The 19350-nt window shown below is 43.4% G+C and overlaps 1 non-coding gene across 1 annotated transcript; it reads right to left on the bottom strand.

Annotated features, from left to right (window-relative positions):
* Positions 1-18363: 18363 nt before the first annotated feature.
* Positions 18364-18470, bottom strand: LOC127110010 (small nucleolar RNA R71). The gene has a single exon (XR_007797250.1). It is a non-coding gene; the product is annotated as a small nucleolar RNA R71 (small nucleolar RNA).
* Positions 18471-19350: the final 880 nt, after the last annotated feature.

Here is a 19350-nt window from a genome sequence, read left to right on the forward strand (position 1 = left end):
TAAACATGATTAGTGAATTATTAAACCATTTGCAAAAAATGAATAATGAGCTCTCATGGCCATAATACACGTATGATATCCCATGCAAAGCTTCCAATTCACTTATGGACATCCAAGGTCCAGATTGAAGTGTTATTTCGCTTGTATCTTAAGCCAAAAATGAATGGTGAAGATTCACTTTAATTTGAACATGTGTGAAATAATGAGCATACACACTTTTCCCATGCATGGCAAAGCTCATTTTGAGATGTCTTGAACATGAGAAGCATTTTGCCAAAATAATGAACCAATTTGGAGCATTGTATCAAAAGTTATGCCATTTTGAATTTCCATGCACACCTTGTGATCAAATGACCATAACTCAACCATTCATCATATGGACATGAATTAGGACTTTTTGGAAAGGGGAGACAAAGATCTACAACTTTCACGTTCACCAAAAATCCATTTGAAGCTTATTTGATATTTAAAAGTGAAGTTGAAAGTGGACCAAAAACTTGCCAAATTTGGAAACTTTGAATTATAAGTCATTTTCCATTTTTAGTAACTTTTGCCATGACTTTGAATCTCCAATATGGATGTTTTAAAATGATGAATAGACCCCATTTGAACATGATTGAGGTGTCTCAACTCATTTCCCCACCTCATAGCCCTCAGTTGACTACACAGTTGACTTTTGGTCCTCAGATGACCTTGACATGTCTTGATGATGATAGAACCATGATGATGGTGATATATCCTTGCAGATGAGATGATGCTCAAGACCTTTGAAGAATCAAGAAACCCTAATTGAAGCCCATACCCTCAGATGGTTGATGATCAATTCATAGAGACCCTCAGGCTTGAATCACCTAACTTCCCCATCTTTTGAAAAGACTTTGGAGGATAACCTTCTCATTTTCATATGAAATGCAAAAATGCAATGCCTAATGTCCTAAAACATGAAATGCAATGCCCCAAGCCAGGCTCAAGAAGAGGAGGGCAAATTTTGAGGTGTTACAGCTGCCCCTATTCAATCCACTGGAGACCCGAAAAGAAGATAGCAGCGACTTTCGCACTTTCGAGGTATCAAGGGATTGAATACAATAAAAGCCTGAAAATTTGCATTGGAGTGAAATGAAGTAACAATGCCTGTCAGAATCGGCAAAGCGGTGGTCTTGAAAGAAAAATCCGTCTGGTACGGTGAAAGTCGGTTTGAACACCGAAAAAGAATGTTAACCGGGATACCAAAATAAATGGTACACAGAAATAACCATGGCCTGAATGCCGCTCATCAGTCTGAATACTGGAAATGACTCCGATCTAAGCATCGAACGATATGAGAGTACTAATATTGGGCTGAACACCGAGAGACTGGCCTGAATGCCACTTCGGTCTGAATACCTGAAGAATTGGCCTGAATGCCACAAGTTCCATCGACTTGAATGTCAGAAACTTCTTCGATTTGAACATCGGAAAACTGGCCTGAATGCCACTTCGGTCTGAATACCGGAAACCTGGCCTGAATGCCACTTCGGTCTGAATACTGGAAAACTGGCCTGAATGCCACTTCGGTCTGAATATCGGAAAACTGGCCTGAATACCACTTCGGTCTGAATACCGAAAACCTGGTCTGAATGCCACTTCGGTCTGAATACCGGAAACCTGCATGCCTGTCAGCATCGGCAGAAATAGGGAAAATGATAATCGAGGCGGCGCGCGGGCCAACGACCCCTGCTGGGAATAATAAAGATAAGCCACGAACAGGCTGCCCCTATTCAATCCACCGTGAACCTGTCGATATGAACAGCCTCGGCTTTCAGATGATCAGGGCGAAGAGTGGTTGAATACCAAGAACAAACGAACAATTCGCGCTCCGCTGGGAATTATTATTATTTTTTGCTTTTCTTGAACCCCAAAAAACTTCTTTGATTTTTTCTTTTTCTTGGACCCCTACACAAATATTTTTCTTTCGCGCGGATGATCCCTGATCACCGCATTTGAACCCCGACAACTTCATGTCACTCTTGCTGCCAAACAATGAACCTCGTTCTCCATTTGAACCCCAGTCGCCTGACGATAACTCTCGATCGCCATTGTGAACCCCATTCTCCAGAAGACACCTTGTCTCCTTTTCTCCATTTGAACCCCGTTCTCCATTCTCCTGTGCTAATTCCGTTGGCAACGTCGGAAATAACACCAATCACCACTCTGATGGCGACATACCAGAGGGTACACCTTCACAAAAGGAAGGTAACATGTGCGTTTCTTCCCTTGAAGACACCCATAACGACTTCTGTTGGCCTCGCCAAAGTCTAAGGTGACACATGATCAGAAGACAATCCTGAGGACCTCATCCCGGATATAATCTTCAACTCCAATCTCCATCTCCAGTTGAACCCCGTTCTCCAGAAAATGCCCAACACTTCCTTTTCTCCTGGTGGACCCCAATTTCCGCGCTGATCGCGTAACGTTCTCCAGTCTTCATTTCCATCTCCGTACGACGAAATCTCTTCCTCCAATATCACGCTACTGGGGAATACTGTCGATTCAAAATCACGATGCCGAACTCCTCAGAGTAACGTCTTCACCAACCAGCTAAACCAACTCTCAAACGGTAACCACGACTCGAGACTAGCTTATGCTTGCAATGCCGATGCATGATTTTTTCTAGCGTAATGCTCCATAACCATGGAAATGCTACGCAATGAGTTATGCAAGATGCTATGCTTCTCTAAATGATGAATGCATAAAAATTATCCCCCTCAGGGGACGGCACGAGCAACTCTGTTGAGGAACTCGATATCGCTCCAATCTCCAACCCTGCTTGGGATAACACTGATGCCGAGGAAAGAGTAACCCTCACTGGGGATAACCTCCACTGAACTCGATCTGCTGGGGACTTCACTGGGGAAGAAACTACCAACACACACCCCTGCCGGGGGAATAACAACCTTCAGGCCTGGCTGCCGAGGAAACACTGACCTTGAACCTGCTGGGGAGATACAGAATATTTGACGCGGAACACCCGTCGACTCGTCGAACCCTGGTATTCACCATCTAACCACCGTGTCAATTTTCCACTTTTGAGAGCTCCCAGACTCATTTGGTATTTTCTATTCATCACCTTGTATTCCCGACTTCTCCCTACTTCAAGGAAATCAGCCTCCTTAGATTTGTGCCAACTCTCCAGTCCTCAAACTTTGAAGAGTCTTCTTGATTAACCCTCTAGGATCGTCACAATTCTTTCGCCGTTTCTACACCATTCTTCAATTCTTCGTCCCTGATTGGACCTCAAAGGAATCTTTTGTCAAAATGAAACGCTTCGCACCACAACCTGCAAGTGAGTGAAAATAACCAACAACACCTGCAAAAGAGATCGTCAGATAAAACGTGCCCCAGGCGTGCCAAAATTTCAACACCCAGGTCACTCTACCTTCCGAATAAGATTTCATGTTTCAATCCTCTAAACATGCATTGGAAGAGACCCCTATATTTCAAAATGCAAAGATTCTTATCAAAATAACCGGATGTTTTTGCAATCAAAGCGTTAATGAAAACAAAAACAAAATTATTTGACTGAATATGCATTTTATTGATTGACAAAAGTGGCTCGGAACTGAGCAGTACACAGGAAGCAATCCCTGAAAAGAGGTAATTGCGCACAAAAGGAAAATCTATCCTAATGGTAATGGGAACCCGTGATCTCATCAAGTTCCAACCCGGTTACAACCCATATGTCCTCAAGACTCTCTACGCTTTTTGCCTTCCGAAACAAGACGCTTCCGACCGGTCTCCGCTTTCAGATTATCCATGTGCTATATCTAAAGTACAAACGATCATGCTAGACGCAGTTGTTCGTTTCACTCCCTCTTTTGCCTGGACCGCCCTTTCGGGTTTTCAGTCCACCGGGATACCCTTTTTAGCCCAAGCCGCCCTTGTGGGGGTTTTCGACTTGCCGGGTGTACAATTTTTTTCTTTTTATCCCTAATTTTTGCCCGAACCTTTTCATTTTCATTTTTTTTGGTTCGCCGGGATGCCCATTTTTGCCAGGACTATTTTATTCTTTCCGTCCAGCGGGTCTCTTATACGAAGTATTTTTTAACTGCGTCCGCATTCACAGGGGATGGAAAATCCTCACCATCCATGATCGTCAACAACAAGGCTCCGCCAGAGAAAACCTTCTTGACCATGAACGGACCTTCATAATTGGGTGTCCACTTGCCCCAACGATTGTTCTGAGGAGGAAGGATCCTTTTCAACACCATATCTCCCACATGGTACACACGAGGTCGCACCTTTCGGTCAAAAGCACGCTTCATTCGCTGCTGGTACAACTGTCCATGACAAATGGCCGCCAACCTCTTTTCCTCAATCAGGCTTAACTCTTCATACCGAGTCCTTACCCATTCAACCTCTTCCAATTTCACGTCCATCAGGACTCTCAATGACGGAATCTGGACCTCAACTGGTAGCACAACTTCCATCCCATACACAAGTGAGAAAGGCGTTGCCCTAGTAGATGTACGCACTGAGGTTCGATACCCGTGCAATGCAAACGACAACATCTCGTGCCAATCCTTATAAGTCACGACCATTTTTTGCACAATCTTCTTAATATTCTTATTAGCCGTCTCGACCGCCCCATTCATCTTTGGACGATAAGGAGAAGAATTGTGATGCTCGATCTTGAACTCCCGGCACAGTTCTGCCATCATCTTGTTGTTGAGATTAGAACCATTATCAGTAATGATTCTTTCAGGAACCCCATATCTGCAAATGATGTCTCTTTTCAGGAACCTAGCCACAACCTATTTCGTCACGTTTGCATAAGACGCCGCTTCCACCCACTTGGTGAAGTAATCAATAGCCACTAATATGAACCGGTGCCCATTCAAAGTTGTAGGCTCGATCTTTCCAATCATATCAATACCCCACATAGCAAACGACCACGGAGACGACATCAAACTCAATGGATTTGGAGGCACGTGCACCTTGTCAGCATAAATCTGGCATTTATGACATTTCCGCACGAAGTTGAAACACTGAGCCTCCATTGTCATCCAATAATATCCAGCCCTTAGCAACTTTTTCACCATCGCATTCCCGCTGGCGTGGGTACCAAACGATCCCTCGTGGACCTCTTTCATCAATTGGCTCGCTTCTTTGTCATCGACACACCTGAGCAAAACCCAATCAAAATTCCTCTTGTACAAAACCCCATCTTTATTTAGATAGAACGCCATGGCCAACCTCCTCAGAGTCTTTCGGTCCTTCTTAGACGCTCCCTCGGGATACTCTTGGGTCTCCAGATAACGCTTGATGTCATAATACCACGGCTTTTCATCATCAGGCACTGTCTCGACGACAAACATATAAGCCGGTTTATCCAACCGTCCCACCTCAACACTAGGAACCTGATTCCACCATTGCACTTTAATCAAAGCGGCCAGAGTAGCCAATGCATCTGCTAAAGGATTTTCTTCCCTCGGCACATGATGTAATTCCACCTTGGTGAAGAACGTCAACAATCTCCTCGTATAATCCCGATATGGATTTAAGTGGGATTGATGCGTAAGCCATTTCCCGTTAACCTGGTTCACAACCAAAGCTGAATCTCCATAAATAACAAGGTTCTTGATTCGCAAATCAATCGCCTCTTCGACACCCAAGATACAAGCTTCGTATTCAGCCACATTGTTGGTGCATTAAAATGTTAGCCGGGCAGCAAAAGGAATGTGGGATCCCTTCGGCGTAACCAAAACAGCACCGACTCCACTACCATTCACGTTAACGGCCCCATCAAACATCAGAATCCATTCGGACTCAGGGTCGGGCCCCTCCTCCGGGATAGGTTCCTCACAATATTTCGATATGAGAAACATGATGTCCTCATCAGGGAACTCAAATCTCATCGGTCGATAATCCTCAATGGGTTGTTGGGCGAGGTAATCAGACAATACACTCCCCTTTATTGCTTTTTGAGAAGTGTACTGGATATCGTATTCAGTCAAAATCATTTGCCATCTCGCAACCCGTCCGGTCAATGCTGGCTTCTCAAATATATACTTGATCGGATCCATCATGGAAATCAACAAAGTGGTATGAACCAACATATACTGTCTCAGTCGGCGAGCAACCCATGCCAAAGCACATCAAGTTTTCTCGAGCAGTGAATATCTTGCTTCATAGTCGGTAAACTTTTTGCTAAGGTAGTAAATTGCATGCTCTTTTCGACCAGACTCGTCATGCTGCCCCAGTACACACCCCATAGACCCCTCGAGGACTGTCAAGTACAGGATTAACGGTCGCCCCTCCACAGGAGGCATCAGAATCGGAGGCTCCTGCAAATATTCTTTTATTTTTTCAAATGCCGCTTGGCAATCATCATTCCACCTGACCGTTTGATCTTTTCTCAACAACTTGAATATGGGTTCACACGTGGCTGTTAGATGAGATATGAACCGTGAAATGTAGTTCAATCTACCTAAGAAACCACGAACCTCTTTTTCTGTTCTCGGTTCAGGCATTTCTTGTATTGCTTTTACTTTAGCAGGATCAACCTCGATTCCTCTTTCACTTACAATAAACCCCAGTAACTTGCCGGACCGTACTCCAAAAGTGCACTTATTCGGATTCAACCTCAATTTGAATTGTCTCAAACGGTCAAACAACTTGCCCAAGTCTACCAGATGCCCCTCTTCTGTTTGTGACTTCGCTATCATGTCATCAACATAGCATTCGATCTCATGATGAATCATATCATGAAACAAGGTCACCATAGCTCTTTGATACGTGGCACCGGCATTCTTGAGACCGAATGGCATCACCTTATAACAAAAAGTCCCCCACGGTGTGATGAACGTTGTTTTCATTATATCATCTGGCGATATTTAATTTGATTATAGCCAGAAAAGCCATCCATGAAGGAAAACACCGAGAATTGAGCTGTATTATCTACCAACACATCGATGTGAGGTAATGAGAAATCATCTTTTGGGCTAGCTCTGTTCAGATCCCGGTAGTCCACACACACCCTCACCTTTCTATCCTTCTTCGGTACCGGCACAATGTTCGCGACCCAAGGCGGATAATTAGTGACAGCTAGGAAACCAGCATCCAACTGCTTTTGTACCTCCTCTTTGATTTTCATGGCCATCTCGGGTCGAGTTCTGTGCAACTTCTGCTTGACTGGAGGATAATCTTTTCTCAATGGCAACTTGTGTACAACAATATTGGTATCCAACCCTGGCATATCTTGATAAGACCAGGTGAAGATGTCAACATACTCTTTCAACAGTGCCACCATTCTGCTCTTGACACTCATCTCCAAAGCGGCCCCAACTTTTACTTCCTTTCTGACCTCCTCGGTACCCAGATTAACAATCTCAACTCGCTCCTCGTGCGGTTGAATCACCTTCTCCTCTTGTTTCAACAACCTGACTAACTCTTCCGGCAGTTCACAATCTTCTTCGCCTTCTTCTTCGGCATGATAGATCGGGTTGTCAAAGTCATATAGGGGTGTAACAGAATTGTCATCAATGAGATCCGGAGAATAATCACATCTGCATGAATGTTGATTCATGCATTGCTTCAGAGTCGGAACGAGACAAATTAAAAGGAGGAAAAATGAAAATAAACATTGCCATTTTTATTGTATTATTTTTAAACTGCAAAAATAAATGAAAAACAGAGAAAACCATTTTTAATGCGAAAAAACATCCGTTTATTAATGATGCAAATAATGCAAAATGAAACACATGAGGTGACCCTTACAATGGACCATTACGTTTCGGGCAAAACATATGGCTTTCATGCAAACAGAATTAACAAACAGAAATATTACTCTTCACGCAGAGTGACAGTGATGATCTTTTCGGCTTTCCAGTTCTGGATCCCCATTCCTGGTACGCACTGTTTTATCCACGAGTCGAGCTCGCAGTCACTGTCAGTCTCTTCACCCACAACACAGATACGGTCTAGATCTAGCATTCCAGCACTGGTGAATGTGAACGGTTGGCGACGACCTTTATTCTGTCCAGACGGGCCTTGGCCTGACTGATAACCAATCCCAAACTTATCCTCCTTCACCGCAACATCTATCATTCTTCCCCAACCTGGGGCTTCTCCACTTCTCACCACCTCCACGGTCTGTTTATAAGAAGCAATGGACGACTTCTTCTCTCTTTCGGCGAAAACGGAATTCTCCACCTTGACGGTTTCAAACGCCTGGCTTGGTGTTTCGAATATTTCACCGTCCATTTCCACATACTTAAATGATGACAACTGGCTGACAAAAATGTCCTCCTCACCGCAAACTGTCACGACTTGCCCGTCCAAGATATACTTCAACTTTTGATGCAGAGTCGATGTTACTGCCCCAGCAGCATGTATCCACAGACGACCCAACAAACAGCTGTACGCCGGCTGAATGTCCATGACATAAAGCACAGATTTGAACACTTCAGGACCTATCTTTACGGGCAGCTCAACTTCTCCGAACACAACCCTTTTAGAGCCATCAAACGCTCTAACCACCAGATCAGTAGGCCTCAAAATCAACCCCTCGCAGTCCAGTTTAGCCAAGGCCTTCTTAGGCAACACATTGAGTGACGAGCCCGTATCAACCAAAACATGCGAAAGCACAACCCCTTTACACTCCATCGAAATGTGTAGTGCCTTATTGTGATTGCGTCCATCCATAGTAAGATCGAGATCAGTGAAACCCAACCCATGGCTGGCATTAACATTTGATACCACTGTCTCCAATTGATTGACTGTGATCTCCTGCGGGACATATGCCCTCTTCAAGATCTTCAACAAAGCATCTTTGTGACCTTCTGAACTCAACATCAAAGATAAGATCGAAATTTTGGACGGAGTCTGCTGCAAATGATCAACAAGTTTGTACTCAGACTTCTTAATAATTCTCAAAAACTCCCTAGCTTCAGCATCCAACTCACTTTCCGGCTCAACAGGTGCCTGTGCCGTTCTAGGAGTATCCTCATTCACCACCTGCTTTCCTTTTGCCCTGGCTAAAGCCTCGGCCTTATCTCTCTGTTCTCTTTCCACCTCACCACCTCTCAACGTGTTAGGTGCAAACAACCTCCCACTACGAGTGAAACCACTAAGCCCGACATTGTCCACCTTTGAAACGGTGGTATCCACTGCAGCCTGATCTTCCTTCTTTTTCCCATTGCAATACACATCACCACCATAGTCCCATGGCACAACACCATCATTTTCATACGGAATAGGTCCAGGTACCGAAATGGTAATTGGAACCACATCTGCCGGCACTAACAAGTGAACAGGATCGAAATAGATGGTTATTGTTGAAATATCCTCATTCTCCAAAACAACTTTCTCAAATCGGAGACTTCCCTCATCCATCATTTTCTGAACCGTCTCCCTCAACATTACACACCCATTTGCAGTTACAGTACAAGCAGCACAACAATTATCACAACCAGGAAAAACTCCATTCTTTAACAAATGTCTCTTGATCACAGACATTGGGGTCCTCAATTGATCCACATCCGTCGCCCAGATTTTACTTTCATCCTCAGAAATTGCATTCACCGTCATCTGACCATGCGTCGGCATGGGATTAGCATTAACATTCGGCGATGGTGCAAAATTGATGGTTTTGGAATCCACCAAGTCTTGAACAACATGCTTAAAGGCTTTACAACTCTCAACATTGTGCCCGGGAGCACCAGAATGGAACTCACACTTGGCGTTCTCATCATAACTTGCAGGTCTCTGATCTGGTCTTAACGGAGCTAATGTCCTCAACTATACCAACCCGAGATCCTTCAACTTCTTCAACAGAAGGGCATACGTCATGAGTGGCCTATCAAACTGGCGATCTGCCATCCTTCCCCTAACTTGATACCCGGCCCTTTGCATTCTCTGCTGAGGTGGCTGCTGTTGCTGTTGTGCGGGTTGATTACCAGCAGGAATTGTTACTGCAGCAGTATGCTGGTAGTAATGATCCCTACCGTATCCCATTTGGGCATACATAGCACTCGATTCACCCTCCTTCTTGCGCTGACCATTACCAAAGGGCTTCTTTACTCCAGACGACGGAGCATTTCCCTGTATTTTCCCCATTCTCAGCCAACTTTCAATCCTCTCACCAGCCACTACTATATCTGCAAAGCCGGTAACCGGATATCCCACCACCCTTTCAGCAAAAGTCCCCTGAAGGATACCCATGAACAAATCCGACATCTCCCGATCTACCAACGGAGGTTGAACCCTGGCAGCCAACTCTCTCCACCTTTGTGCATACTCTTTAAACCCCTCATTCGGCTTTTGAGACATACCCTGCAACTGGGTACAACTTGGTGCCATGTCAGCATTAAATTGGTATTGCTTGAAGAAAGCATCCCCCAAATCCTGCCAGATCTTTATATCTGACGATCTCAACTTGGTGTACCACTCAAGAGACCCACCAGATAAGCTATCCTGGAAGAAGTACATCCAGAGCTTCTGATCCATGGTGTAGGCAGATATCTTTCGAACAAAGGCCTGAAGATGAGTTTCCGGGCAAGAACTTCCATTGTACGTATCAAACATGGGCACCTTGAACTTCTGTGGGATCACAATCCCCTCAACCAGCCCCATATTTGTCATGTTAACAGTCCCAGGAGTGGTATGGCTTTCCAGAGCCCTGATCTTTTCTGCTAGTACCTGAATCTCTTTGTTCTGCAGTTGAACACCATACTGACCAAACTGCTCATTCAGCAGAGATAACTGATCCTCTTCTTTATCCACCACAGCCCCAAAGAAAGGAGGAAACTGAGTTTCTTTTAGATTGTTGCCAACATGACCTGGACCACTTCCCGCAGCAAAACCAAAACCACCACCATTGTTGATGACTACACCATCATTAGTTTCCTTCTTTCTGGGATCAACACCACCTCTAGAACCACCAGGACCATTGTTGGAGTTACCCTCTTGATTATTGCCATTGTTGACAACCAAAGCCAGCTCTAGCTTCTCCACCTTCTCGACGAGTGCTTTCTGCCCCAAGGCGAACCCTTGCATGGCGTTGATAAACTCACTCATCTTCTCTTTCAGCTCGAGAATGTCAGCGTTGGATGCATCCATCAGTCTGGGTTTGTTGCGTCTGGTAAAGTATCTGTGCGAACGAGCTACGTGCCGAGGGATGACTCTGCGTGCGCGAGCAATGATTCCTGAATCAATCAAACACGTTAGAAACCGACACCTTCAAAATAGAAGACAAGTTGTCATGATCCATGCATGAATGCAATGTCTATCCGTATGAGGAACATTCTGTCCTTCGATCCTGGCTTCATTGAGACGGATAATAATTCGACAATAACATTCTGACATCAATCATCTGGCCTTGTCGTACGGAACAGAAGATGGTGCTTTAGCAAAGATATCACTCGACCATGTGTGTGTTATGTAAGCGTAACACAGAAAAGCAAATAAAGCTTGGAGATCAATCACAGAATGATAATAACCACTGTATAGCCAAAGTGCGCACCACGTGCGAGAGTCATATATCATATCAGATGCAAATCAAGTTTACAATCATCCAGAATCGGAAAGAAATACGAGCAAGTGAATTCTGTCAACATGCCTGACGGTAATCCAACACATGATAACAACTGCAATAAAATCTAATCTGAAGAAGGCCCCATAGAAGGCTTTGCATTATCAACCATCCCGATAAACTTCATAGTGAATCTGAGCTCAGTGTTCTCCTGCTAAAGTCTTCCCACCTTTTTCTGATGAATCTTTATCTGACGGAAATAATGGTCCCTCTCAGCAACATAATGATCTCTCTCGGCCATAATTTTCGCTTTCTCTTCTTCCTTAACCCTCAGCTTCGCTTCCCACTCTGTCGTAATGGTTTTGGCTCTAGCCTCCCTTTGAGTCTTCACAAGGACTTGTCTTTTCTTTTCATCTTCAATGACCCTCAAAGCTCTAGCCAACTGCTCTTTGGTAAGGTCATGCTCCTTCTAGATGACTCTAAAGCTTGGCTGATCTTACAGTAATAGGCGGTGTCTGTCTCAAAACGCTTCACCTCCTGAGCATGCCTCTTAGCCTGGTCTTCTGCTTTCCTCTTGACTTCCTGATTAGCCAGTTGAATTCCATCGACACTCATTCCTAACTCAGTCTTCTCTGTTTGCAGTTGATCTCTTGCCCTCCTCATCTCAAGAAATTCTTCCATACTGACAGAAGAGCGTGGCTCCTCAATCAACGAATACCAAAGATCACCCACAGGAAATGGCAGACGAGTGAGCTCAACCCTCTTTCGGAGCCAATCATCAAATGGAGGAAAAGATCTGTTATTAGCTCTACCACAAGGAATCTTGCCTTTCCTTTGAATATTGCGCCATGCATCAGACACTTGCTCCAACAACGACTGATTACCCTTAACCGGGAAGTATAAAGACTCCTGAATCTCACGCTCGAGGGGAGGAACCTCCATAGCAAATCCCATTTGTCTCTTAAGAAGCGTCGGGTTGTAATTGATACACCCTTGAACTCCTATAAGAGGCACATTGGGAAAACTCCCGCAACTACAAATAAAGTCTCTTCCAGCCACATCAGTGTGAGTCCAAGCTATGTCCTTTGCTCGCAAACCCATCAACTTGGTTGCCCAATTTACAGTATGGTCAAGAAAGACGAAGGCACCCTTGGAAGGAAAATATCCCATGAACCACTCATATAACAATTGAGCACAACATCTAACCAAACCTCCACGCCGCTTCTCGTTCCGATTATGGACCGAATAATAAACGTCCCCAATCAAGGTAGGAATGGGATTCCTCTGAGCAAACACCCGGATGGCATTAATATCCACAAAATTCTTCTGATTAGGGAACAGAATAATTCCATAAATGCTCACGGCAAGCAAAGCACAAACAGTTTTCCAATCACCCAAAACAACATGTTCCTTGGCTCTGGCCTCCAAGAAACTCAGATGAAAACCGGGCAACTTTCCTTTCTTCTTCAAACCTTTCTTAGTCACTTCAGGGCTCAAATAAAGAGCACGAGAAATCTCAATAATATCAGGTTCTTCCTTAGTAGCATAAAAAGGAATCTGGTTTCTGACCCGAATGCCCAGAATACCAGCATAATCCTCCATCAAAGGTCCCAACAAATAGTCTGGAAAGACAAAACACCTCAAACCCGGATCATAAAACTGGAGAAGAGTATGGAGGGCACTCCTATCCCCATCTGTGAGCCTGAAAACCATCTTCATAATACTGCCATAAGCCTCACGGAACATCCCCACATGGTCAGGTGTAATCAATGCTATCATACCCTTCAACACGCTAATCTCTAGATCAAAGAACCTATATACAACATCATCTTTTAAGTCGGTCCTCATGCCGGGAACAAGAATGTCTCTCAACCAGGATCTCAATCAAGAATGTACCCTGCATATGGATAAACATGAGTTAGATGCGGATAAATGCAAAATGGGAATGATGCAGATGCATGAATGTAATGCATAGTGCCATCCTCCAAGACGTCTGAACATCAACTGTACTAGATTCCGATCTCAGAACTGATCACAACCATCCAAGGGACTAAGTAACCACAAATCCAACTCGGGGGTTCCGAAATAAACGGAACCGGAGGATACATCACCATCATCACTGGAAAGTCACTGAACGGATAGCAACAAGATCATCTGAACAAGTAACCCCAAATCCAACCCGGGGATCCGAAATAAACGGAACCCGCTCATAAATACCACAGACAGAACTTTGGCGTGTAAGAAATAAATATCCATAAATCCGACTTATAAATAGAACCCAGATCACGAACCGAACCAAAGTCACCATCAAAGAGTCACCAACAGAATCTGTATTTGTAGGAATCAAACCCCTCCCCTCACAGGTGAATTCTAATAAGGTCATCCTAAGGCGGATAATGGTCTCGACAATCGGACAAGATACTCAACGGGTTTGCCCTTTCGGGTGTGCTGTGCAGCTCTCGTAAGATCATCTAAACCAAAGATCCGGGAAAGAAAGGTCACCGAAGTCAACAGCTCAAAAGAGATAACCCAACCATAGTGGATACTCCACAAGGAAGGGCTCTCTCAGAAGAACCTCGTCCGGCTGTGGTATGTCATGTCACAACAACATGCTGATCTAACATGTGAGGCAACATGAGACCACGCTAATCCTAGGTGTATACTCGGGCTTTGGGTTTTAGCGCCACTTAGAACACCCACCCCCAAAATCAGAGGAACCCCACCTGTCCAGAATCCAACACAATGATACTATGATGCATGCAAACATATATGCAAATACATACAATCACAGTGTAATAATCACAAATGCAATAAATAAAGCAGTAAAGCAACCCAAACTACCCTAAAAACTACGCTAGAGAGTGCTAGGATTGACTCGCTTAGGGAAGATGGACCAGCAAGAGGTCAACTTCAGTCCCCAGCAGAGTCGCCAGCTGTCGCGACGCGAAAAACAACCGGCGGTGGAAAATACAGAGCCGCCATCGACGCTATTCATCCTATGACGGAAAGGGAGCACAGGACTAACCCAAGAAAGGGAAAGGAACGGTCTTACGACCAGAGATTACAAGGTACGGGAGTAGGTTACGCAAGGGGAAGGTATTAGCACCCCTCACGTCCGCCGTACTCGACGGGATCCACGCTCAAAAGATAGCTCAAAGGAAAGGAAAAGGGTTGCTAAGAAACTGCTCAAAGAAATTGCACAAACTGGAACAATAAACAGGTGGGGGAGAGAAAAAAGGACGGAGGAAGTGGACTCGGCAGGATGTCGCATCCTGGGCCTACGTAGTTTGTCAGAAACAAACATCAGAGTCAACATAGTTCGGGGAAGGGAGACATGCTCGCTAAGACATCGCGTCTTATGCCTACGTATCTTCTCTATCCAGAGGAGAATCAGAGCACTCGTAGCTCGGCTAACGCACGCTGAAACAAGACACCAAAAAGGGACGCTGAGACGTCAAAAGACACCCAAAAGGAAACAGAATGCCAATACATGGACTTACTTCCGACTCCTGACAATAACCAAACAAAAGGAAACAGAATGCCAATACATGGACTTACACCCGAGTCCTAACAATAACAAAACAAAAGGAAACAGAATACCAATACATGGACTTACACCCGACTCCTGACAACGACAAACAAAAGGAAACAGAATGCCAATACATGGACTTACACCCGACTCCTAACAATAACCCAATCAAAAGGAAACAGAATGCCAATACATGGACTTACATCTGACTCCTGACAATAGCAAACAAAAGGAAACAGAATGCCAATACATGGACTTACTTCCGACTCCCAACAATAACAAAACAAACAGGAAACAGAATGCCAATACATGGACTTACATCCGACTCCCAACAATAGCAATCGCTAACCAGCGAACACCAAAGAAAAAGGTTATCAGGACGAACCCCAACAAAGTTACCAAATATCCAGAATAAACCCCCAATAGGTATAACCAATCACCACAAATGAACCCCAATAAACAACAATCACCAGAAATGAACCCCGAGATGAACCCCAATATGAACCCCAATCGTCACAAATGAACCCCAAAGGTGAACCCCAATATGAACCCCAAGTAATAACAACCATCACAAATGAACCCCAATATGAACCCCAATATGAACCCCAAAGTGAATATAGGTGAACCCCGAATGAGTGATAAACATCACAAATGAACCCCAAATGATTAACAATCAACACACATGAACCCCGAATGATTACAAAAGAAATCCCCAAGGTATAAACATACCACACCCACGCTGGACAAACAAGCACTCACACCAAAACAAAGAAAGGGTGAACACACACAAAACCTAGGAAAGGATGAACAAACAGAGACTCAACAAGAAAGGGTGAACCCACAAAAAAAACAAAAGGGTGCCTGGAGAGATTGCTCACAACCTCCTGCCTACGTATCTCATATGGTATGAGAATCAGGGTGACATAGTTCCCCTTACCAGGGGTAAAACACTCTCCTAACCAGAGACTGATAACATGAAATAATATCACATTTTTGGACTCGATTTAATTAAATTATATTATTATTTGTTTCAATTTATTTCATATTATTCGATATTACGTGGTATTTTCCCTTCTATTTGTCTCAGGTAACTTATTTGAAGCATAAGTGAAAAAGGAAGAAAAGGGGGTGAAAAAGAGGATGAAAGCAAATTCCACTAAAGCCCAGCCCACAATTACAAGCCAGGAGCGCTGAAGCTGTGACGACCGCCACACAAGGTGTGACGAGCGTCATGCCCTGCTACTTTGTGTTACGAGCGTAACACATGGTGTGACGAACGTCACACCCCACTCCTATATGTTTGGCTTTTGACGCGTAACAGAGGCATGTTGAAGCTATTCTTCCGCTTGACTCGTTGAAACGTGAAGCTTACTTACTGAAGGCATTTTGGGAAAACGGTTACAAAGGGGACTAATATAAATAGAACCAAAGATCCAACCCTGAAGCTCTTGCTTCCCTTTCCGCCGTGCAAGCATTTACAACACTAATTTTCTACTGCTTTCTATTATTAGCAATTTTTATTTCCTTTTCTTGTCCAGTCAATTTTCAGAGCACTTAATTAATTTTTCACACAATAGTTTCTACACCGGAAACTATTGTGTATCTTTTACTGGATCTAACCGTACGTTAGATCATAGTATTTTTATCCCTTTGCTTTTATTTTCCTGTCCGATTGAAGAGTGCAAGAACAAATCCAACCGGTCTGTGGTGGAGTGTTCAAGATTCCTATTAATTATTCAGGTTCTTTAATTTATTGTTTTAATTTATATATGCTCTGCATTGCTGTTTATTTATATTGTTTGCCTGATATGGTTTTATTTAAGCATGATAATTGTTTAGACCTGTTTAGCATGTCCGACTAATTAATTAAGATATCGGTATGTAAAGTAAGCGGAATGAAGGAATCAAAACTAAGTTGGTTTAATTTTATTTAAAAATAAAGTCACTCTTTTTATGGTCTCAATTTACAGAGTTAATACCAAGGTTTTTGTACGAGAGTAAAAGACATAAAGAAGTTAAAATCAATAGAACGACGATTTGAGTTTTTAACTGGACAGTGTAAATTGGACATTAATTCTAAATCAGGGCGATAACAATTTTTAGAGTTAATTAAATTCTAATCTTTTTCAAAAAGTATTTTTAAAGGTTAAATGTGAGGACGAGAGTTAAGCATTTAAGTTTAATTATATAATCTAAGTCAACAGAGCGAGAGTTTGAGACGAGGGTGTTTAAACGGTTATTATTTTAATGAAAAGAGTTTCTATAGATTCTGTTGTTTTCAAAAAGTGATTTTGGACTTAACTAATAAGTGACAGCTACGTTAATATAAAGTCATAGTCTATTCAACAGAGCGAGAGTTTGAGATAAGACTTTTAATCAATAGTGTCTACTGAAAAGATTTATTTTAAAACCAAGAAACCAACGAAGATTTGATTCCCTAATTACGACGAACTACATACCGATATCCGCTATATTTGATATTTAATCTAGATCTTATTTTAGCTTTACTTTTTTCCCCCTAATCATCAAAGTATCATCCACCTTAGCTTTACGAAGTAACCTTAGAAAACGGTATATCGATTCATAAGTCCCTGTGGGATCGATATCTTTTAAAACTACGCGATAAGACTGTGCACTTGCAGTTAGTACCCCAATAGACTCATAAAGTCGCGATCAAGTTTTTGGCACCGTTGCCGGGGACTTTTATTTAGTCGATATCGTAACCCTTCTTTTACGCTTTAGAGACTAAGGCAATTTTTATTTCTTGCTTTCGTTGATTTGTATGCCACACACTCGCTCACAAGGCGAGCCGTTTTACTTACGAATCAACGACGTTGAACTATATCTCCGAGTCTTACGACGAATTCGAGAATATCGTGCTGCAAACAATCTCCCTCCTATCGAAGTGCCCGACCTCAAAAATCTTCTTCCTTCGCCGATACCCGAGATGGCAGAACCAGCTCGTGCTCTTCGAGATTATGCCGCTCCATCGCAAGATGAGCCGCATTCGAGTATTGCTCCACCCACGATCGAAGCAAACAACTTCGAACTTAAACCTTCGTTGTTACAAGCAGTGCAACAGAATCAATTCTCTGGAAATCCTACCGAGGATCCAAACCTTCATTTATCCGTATTTGTCCAATACGCTGATACTGTTAAAGCTAATGGTGTCACTTCAGAGGCGATTCGACTTCGTCTTTTTCCCTTCTCGTTAAGAGATAAAGCTAGAAGATGGCTGCAGTCTCTTCCTTCCAACTCAGTCACCACATGGAACGAGTTGAAGAAAGTCTTTCTTGCCCGATATTTTCCTCCAAGCAAAACAGCTATGTTGAGAGCCCAGATAAATGGATTTAAACAGAAAGATAACGAGTCTCTTTTCGAAGCATGGGAAAGATACAAAGACATGATGAGACTTTGTCCACACCATGGTTTAGAGGTCTGGTTAGTAATTCATACCTTCTATAATGGTCTCTTATACAACACAAGGTTAACAATAGACGCCGCCGCAGGTGGTGCGCTTATGGATAAACCTTACGCCGATGCTTATCAACTTATCGAGAGCATGGCCCAAAACCATTATCACTGGGGAAGCGACCGAACAATGGTAGAAAAACCTCAAACGAAAAGTGGCATGCACGAGATAAGTAGCCTTGATCATGTTAATGCAAAAGTGGATGCTCTGGCCCAGAAAATTGAAAGTTTAAATGTATCACCTCCAGCCACCGTGGTTGCCGCAGCTCAAAATTGCGAAGTCTGTGGAATCCAAGGTCACACTCCTGCAGATTGTCAACTCCTAACAGGAATTCAAGCAGAGCAAGTGAATTATGCTCAAGGAAATCCCTACTCGCATACCTATAACTCAAACTGGAAGAACCATCCTAATTTTTCATATAAGAGCAATAATGCTTTATACGCACCAGGACAAGCTCCCAATCAAGCCTCAGCTATACCCCCTGGATATCAAAAGCTGACCCCATCTACACCTAACAATAATGTTCCTAGAAAATCCAACTTGGAAATCATGATGGAGAACTTCGTAGCTTCTCAACAGCAAACCAATAAAGATTTCTTAAACCAGAATGTACACACTAGCGAACAAATTAAACAACTAGCAAGTAAAGTAGATGCCCTGGCTACCCATAACAAAATGCTGGAAACACAAATATCACAAGTAGCTCAACAACAAGCGCCTACTGCTGCCCCAACTGGTACATTTCCTGGACAGCCCCAACCTAACCCGAAAAGCCACGCTCATGCAATCATATTGAGAAGTAGAACAGAGGTAAAAGGACCGTCTGATCCAAGAATTAAA

This window comes from Lathyrus oleraceus, chromosome 7, assembly GCF_024323335.1.
Source record: "Lathyrus oleraceus cultivar Zhongwan6 chromosome 7, CAAS_Psat_ZW6_1.0, whole genome shotgun sequence".
NCBI lineage: Eukaryota > Viridiplantae > Streptophyta > Magnoliopsida > Fabales > Fabaceae > Lathyrus > Lathyrus oleraceus.